General features: G+C 28.4%; 1 protein-coding gene across 1 annotated transcript in view; it reads right to left on the reverse strand.

Annotated features, from left to right (window-relative positions):
• Positions 1 to 640, reverse strand: part of LOC112504407 (CSC1-like protein At4g02900) — a 9,237-nt gene extending 8,597 nt beyond the window's left edge. Inside the window, exon 1 of the mRNA XM_025108351.1 lies at positions 450 to 640. The gene's annotated coding sequence lies outside the window, so the exon portion shown is untranslated. The remainder of the gene's footprint in view (positions 1 to 449) is intronic.
• Between the last annotated feature and the right edge of the window lie 6,073 nt (positions 641 to 6,713).

Here is a 6,713-nt window from a genome sequence, read left to right on the forward strand (position 1 = left end):
CCCAATTTTTAGTATGTTTCCCGATTTTCTGCAATCCCTCTCAATCTAGTATTAGAGCCAAGGTATACCACACTAGAGACTCAATACTCTGGGGCAATCGCCTGGCCCTTCACCCGTCTAGCCCCCTCTGGGACAATAAGTGCCCTATGTTGGAGGGGCATGTTAGAGTCCCACAGCTAGATTTGGACAAATTCACATATTCTAACATAAACAAATAAAATGGTAATTAAGTTCATAACCTCAAAAGATCAGACCATACCCATCTATCAAAATCAAATCACAGGAAAACCCTCAAAAAATCGAAGTTCAATTCCATACCCATGAATACTCCCAAAAACATGTTCCATATTCCTCATCAACTCAATATAATCCATCATTTATTGATAATATCTTCTGGGTTTTCAAAGAAATCAAGATCTTGGAAAGGAAAAGTAAGGATTTTACTTTACCTTTTTCTCCTTAGCAACAAAATCAATGAATGCAATCAACAGAGTTCATCTGTTTTTCCGGTTAAGATGAACGACGGAGTACGGCGGAGAAAGGGCGGCAACCACCGCGGTAAACAACCGAATGCCCCACTAAGATGCAAGCTTTAACGGTTGTGTAGGTACACTAGGACTTTTGAAATCATATACACCCTGTTTTTCTGTATTTGTTTATCAGCAGACTTTAAATATCTTAGAGTAAGTTATGTTTTTAGTCCATATGGTTTGTTAAAAGTTGCAACTTTAGTCCTTATAGTTTGTGGTTTTTGTTTCTAAGGTTTGTAATTCATTGTTATTTTTGACTCCCATACTAACTTCTATCTTTAACTATAAGAAAAGAAAACATCAAAGAATTGTAGACCACAACACGGGTGTCGATTTTGTACCATGACAAACCAACCAGTTCCTTTATCAGCCATACCAATTTAATTGGTATCAACCTAATTGGTTGGTAGGTACGTACCAACTATCTAAATTTGGTTGTTACATGGTATTAGAAGTCATGTATCATGGTAATACCGTTTTTTGATTATTTATTAATTAAAGTTTGGTACAATGCAACATATTTAGATTTTGGATTTTAAATGTTCTTATTTTCGGTTTTAATAAATTATGATATGGATGAATAGATATAACGTGATTGAATTCATTCGTCCAACCCTAACAACCTTAGTAACTCGTCACACATTCACAGTGCGTCGTCGTTTCATAATGGCCGCTTGTATTAGAATATTAATGGATGGTTGTATTATATGAAAATTATTTGAATGCTTGTATATGTAGTGATAAGTGGTACAACATACAAAAGCATGTTATTTAGATACTCGATGGTTTTAGTGCATCTAAGTCTAGTTGATAAAGATATTAATATAAATAAACTTGTAACTTCAACTTTTAGTTGGTATAAAACCGTACCAACATGTACCATCCGAATAAAATTGATGTCAAGTATAGTTGGTTGGTACATGGTATAAAATTTGACGTGTCAATTATAATTAGTTAGTACACAGTATTGGAAAGGAAAAAAAACATGGTACTGTACCATGTTCACCACTAGACCACAGGGACAAAAACATGAATAGATTGTAAGGGGTCATTTATCAAATACTTACCCGGTAAATGTTTATTGGTAAAATTTAACATCACTATTTACTTATAGAGTAAGATTTTAGTCTATCAAAACGATATCGCATGTAACAATTTACCCGGTATGCGCTTACCGTGGTAAGAGTCGTCGTCCTCACTTAACGGATAAGACTTTTGGTCATTGTCTCGCTCTTACCAGTAAATTTTTTTGTCTTTATCATATTCAGCCAGTGAGGCAAAGTGACTTAATAAGTTTTTACCTATGTAAGTGTTTGGTAAACGGCCCCTAAATCATAATAACGAAAACGAAAATTAATTCTAAATTATATGGTGAAAATTGTAATTTTAAAAGTATAAGGACTAAAACAATAATTTTCAACAAATTACGGGGATGAGAAACGTAATTTACTCAATATCATACCCAAAAAAAAGGATGTAGACCAAAAGTAGATAATGGCATAATTTATTGTAACTATTCAAATACCCCATCATTTCATTAAATATCTTTATGATAATATATTTAAATGAGGACCCATTTTAAATAAAAAGACTAGATGGTTGTTTACCTAAATGCTTACCTGGTAAGTGCTTGTTCTTAGGAGTCAACACTATAATTTATTTTACTGTGTAAGATTGTAGTACATCAAAACGTGTTCAATGCAACAATTTGCTTATTAAGCGCTTACCCGGGTAAGAGTCGTCACCCTCCCTTACCAGGTAAGACTCTCCATCCTTATCATTGTCCTTACCGGGTAAGATTCTTGGCATTTGTCATGTTCATCCAGTGAGGAAAATTACCCAGTAAGTACTTACCGGATAAGCGTTTAATAAACGACTCCTAAATATTATAAATGATAAGAAGAGAATATTCATATATGAATAATTAAAAGAATTTGGAAAAAAAAAATCTATTTGAATATGCATGTGTGAATCGACGTTATCGATTGTTCATATATGTATATTCAAATAGATATTTTCTATTATTCACATGTGAATATACATTTCTTATCTTTTTCATGACTTTTATCTAAATCTTCCATTATTAAATATCGCACCAAATACACTATTAATTAATTTAAAGACTTTATAAGAAAAAAAAGTTAACAATATTCATTTTCAAATAACGAGGGACTCGATGTTACAATATCATATTGTCTTCTATCAACAATTCTTTAGATTTGGTCGGCAGGTAAACACGTTTACGAAGCGTTTTCATACCATAAATCATCATCCTTTTTGTTGGGCCTACTTACTGATACTTTTCATTAGTCGACGTAAAGATTCATCCACAACCACATGCGTACAAAACCAATGGTTGATTTTTTGTGTGGTTTAAATCAATCATCAAACATCTAAACCTAATTGGTTATGATGTTGACACGTGTAATCGACACTTCCTTATAAAGGAATCATGTTCGTTATCAAAAGAGAATCAAATTTTGCTTAATTTAATTTGTATGAAATGAGCATTTTGTGTGAATATATGAATTAAAACAGTTTAGAGGATCAACATCGACGTATACTGAACAAAAAAAAATTGTGGCAATGATTCAAAGTCGACATTTTATGAAGGGTAAAATGTATATTTACTGTATTTTTTATACCAGATGATGGAAAAAATACAAAAATGTTTATAAAGTAAAATAAATAGTTATTTGTAGATTTAGGGGTTGTTTGGCAGTTGCTGAATGGTTTGGTGCAGAATGATTAAGTGGTCAGAATGATTAAGAGGCTCTCATGGGATACTGAAAAAAGAAATATAATTGTTAGGTGATTGTTTATAATCAAATTATGGCGCTGAATGGTTAAGGGAGGCCTATGATACAAAATCATTTAGAAGGTTTTAAAACCATTAAGAGACAAATGTTTTTTTGCCAAACAAGATTCACATCTTAACGATTCAAATGTTGCCTCTTAATGAAACTATTAAGAGGTAAACAAACAACCCCTTAGATGAATTTAGATTGAAACCTTCTTAGCTCAAAAACAAAACTATTGCTCTCTTTAACCTATAAAAATGCAATATTTGGAAATTTTAGAAGAAAGTTTAGATTATAAAATATTATTTACGTTGTAAACTATTTAGTTTAGTTATTTTGGTAAAATATTTATATTTCAAGAAAATGTGGAGTGTATTGCATATATTTTATAAAATGTACGAGCGTCAATTAATATTATAACGACGTCATTATTAATACTTTTTTAAAGAAAATACTTGAGTGAAATACAAGATATCATGGGATCGAGGTTGATCAATAAAAACTGTTAAGATTTTTCGTGCTAAAATTGTTAGGGAATCATGATCAATTTGATTACGATTATTTAAGGGGATTAGGAATTGTATGAATTATCATGTAGGTTGCGGTTTTTGAGACAAACTGGAAAAACAACCATTGCTATCGATACCATATTAAACCAAAAAGCCGAGATATTGAAGAACGAACATTTGCTTGAATTTATTGCCTCACCCTGAGATGAGAGGGAAGGTGGATTTGACTCTGATTCGAGGATTACACTATAGTGGTAATGAATATACATCGGCGCTGCTTGTGAGGTATTGGGCAAAACGTTTCCTGGCTATCCATAACAAATAATCTATCGAACATTAACGATTCAAGGTGAGTACATTATGCAATTTTATGAGATATATATATATATATATATATGATTATTACAAAGTATTTTATCCATAATATTTGCACGATGTATTTATATGCATACAATGATAACGTGATTGTATTGATTTACATGATATTCAATTATATGCATAATATGAAATATGTTTATGATGATGGCTTGATATTATTAATATGATATTCAAGTATACGTATAAAGTGAAATATAATGATGATGCATATGTGATTTATGTTATCACTTGCATGTATATGATATTCAAGTATATGATATTCACTAAGCTTTTAGCTTATATTACACACACACACACACACACACATACACACATACACACACACACACACACACACATATATATATATATATATATACTTGGGATTATGTGAGACCAAGGGTTTTTCGTGAGACCCCTCAATACTTGGATTAGATCTACAATCTGAACATTCATAATCACAAAATTGTCACGAGACTTCTCAATAATCACAAAATTGTCAACATACAAATTTAGATCATTAGATCATTAGCTTATAAAAATTGATCAATGAACATAAATTGGTTTTACCGGTCTCACGAAAAACTTTTGGTCTCACGTGAACCCAATCTTATATATATATATATATATATATATACTATATTATAAAGCATTTGGCTAAAACTCTTAAAAACAAACTTTTATGCATAAAGAACTGTTTATTTATGCATATTACTTAAAATTCAAGATTACAAGGAATATGTGCATGAGTACATCTTATAAAAGCTTCAAGTTTGATTTCATGTAACTAGCTGCAGATAAATATAATCAAATACATGATAAACATCATTTTAAATATAAAAAATCTAAAATATAATTAAGATAATCATTGAGTTATAACAGATTACTTAGTTATTATCTTAAAAAAAATCTTTTATTAAACCAAAAAAATAAGTTAGTTCGTTTTTAAACTTCAATTAAATTATAATAGGAAATTGAATTATAGAAATTACACAAAAACGAAAAATTTTAAATAGTTAATTTAATACTAATATCGCTTATTTTTTTTAAAACTTTAAAATATCTTCAAATTTATATTTCATTCAAAAACAAAAAAAAATTGTTTTCTTAAAACCACATAAAATCGCACTATAACATCGATAAAACGAAACATTAAAATCAAGATTTATTTCACTGCATTATGCGAGTACCATTATAATATATATATATATATATATATATATATAGGGGCGTGTTCAAATAAAAACCACTCAATTTGTAAAAACCGTGAAAACCTCATTCAACCAATCATAATTTTTCATTTTGTTCATTTTTTTTRWWWWTRWGAGRKKKWKWWTAACCATTTTTATTGTGGAGGGTGTTAATCATGGATATTATCATCTTCATTAATTTAATTTTAGAGAAATACATGAAACAGTTTCATTAAAATTTCATTAAGTAGTATATGAAACAATTTCATAACCACATATGAAACAACTTCATCAAAAATGTATTATATGAAACAATTTCACAAGATTAACAATTTCAAGAAAAAATTTCATAAAATTAACGACGAATGAGAGTAGTTTTTACGATTTTTACAAATTGGAGTGGTTTTCATTTGATCGCTCCTCTCTCTCTCTCTCTCTCTCTCTTTATATATATATATATATATATATATATATATATATATATACACTATCTTATAAAGCATTTGCCTAAAACTCTTAAAAACACTTAAAAACAACATCTATTATTTCGTCTAACTAACTGCGGATAAACATAATCAAATATTGGATAAATATCTCATTTTAACTATAAAATATCTAAAATATAATTAAGATAATTATTGAGTTATACTTAATAATAGAATATTTGATTATTATCCTTATAAAAATCTATACTATATTATAAAGCATTTGACAAAAACTCTTAAAAACGATTTTTTATGCACGAAGTACTGTTTATTGATGAATATTACTTAAAATTTAAGATTACAAGTAAATTGTGCATAAGTACAACTTATTAAAGCTCCATATTTGAATTTCGTCTAACTAACTGCAGATAAACATTATCAAATATTGGATAAACATCTCATTTAAATATAAAATATCTAAAATATAATTAGGATAATCATTGAGTTATATTTAATAACATAATACTCGATTATTATCCTTATAGAAATTATATTAGAAGGGTACTCGTGCAATAAAGCGAGATACATCTCGATTTTAATGTTCTATTTTATTTTTTGTCTCTGTCGATGTTATAATACAATTTTATGTGTTTTTAAGAAAGTAATAATTATTTTATTTTTGAATAAAATTTAAATTTGAAAATATCATAAAAATTCGAAAAAATTATATCAATAGTAGTATCAAATCAACTATTTAGAAGTTCTCATTTTTTTTAAATAATTTCTTTAATTTAATTTTTTATTATAATTTAATTTTTTATTTAGTCTTATAATATGCTCATATATAGAGAAATGCTTTATAAAAACTAATATAGTAATTTATTCTTAAAATGTACTAAAA

The sequence above is a fragment of the Cynara cardunculus genome, assembly GCF_001531365.2.
Source record: "Cynara cardunculus var. scolymus isolate 2C chromosome LG 2, CcrdV1, whole genome shotgun sequence".
Taxonomy (NCBI): Eukaryota; Viridiplantae; Streptophyta; class Magnoliopsida; order Asterales; family Asteraceae; genus Cynara; species Cynara cardunculus.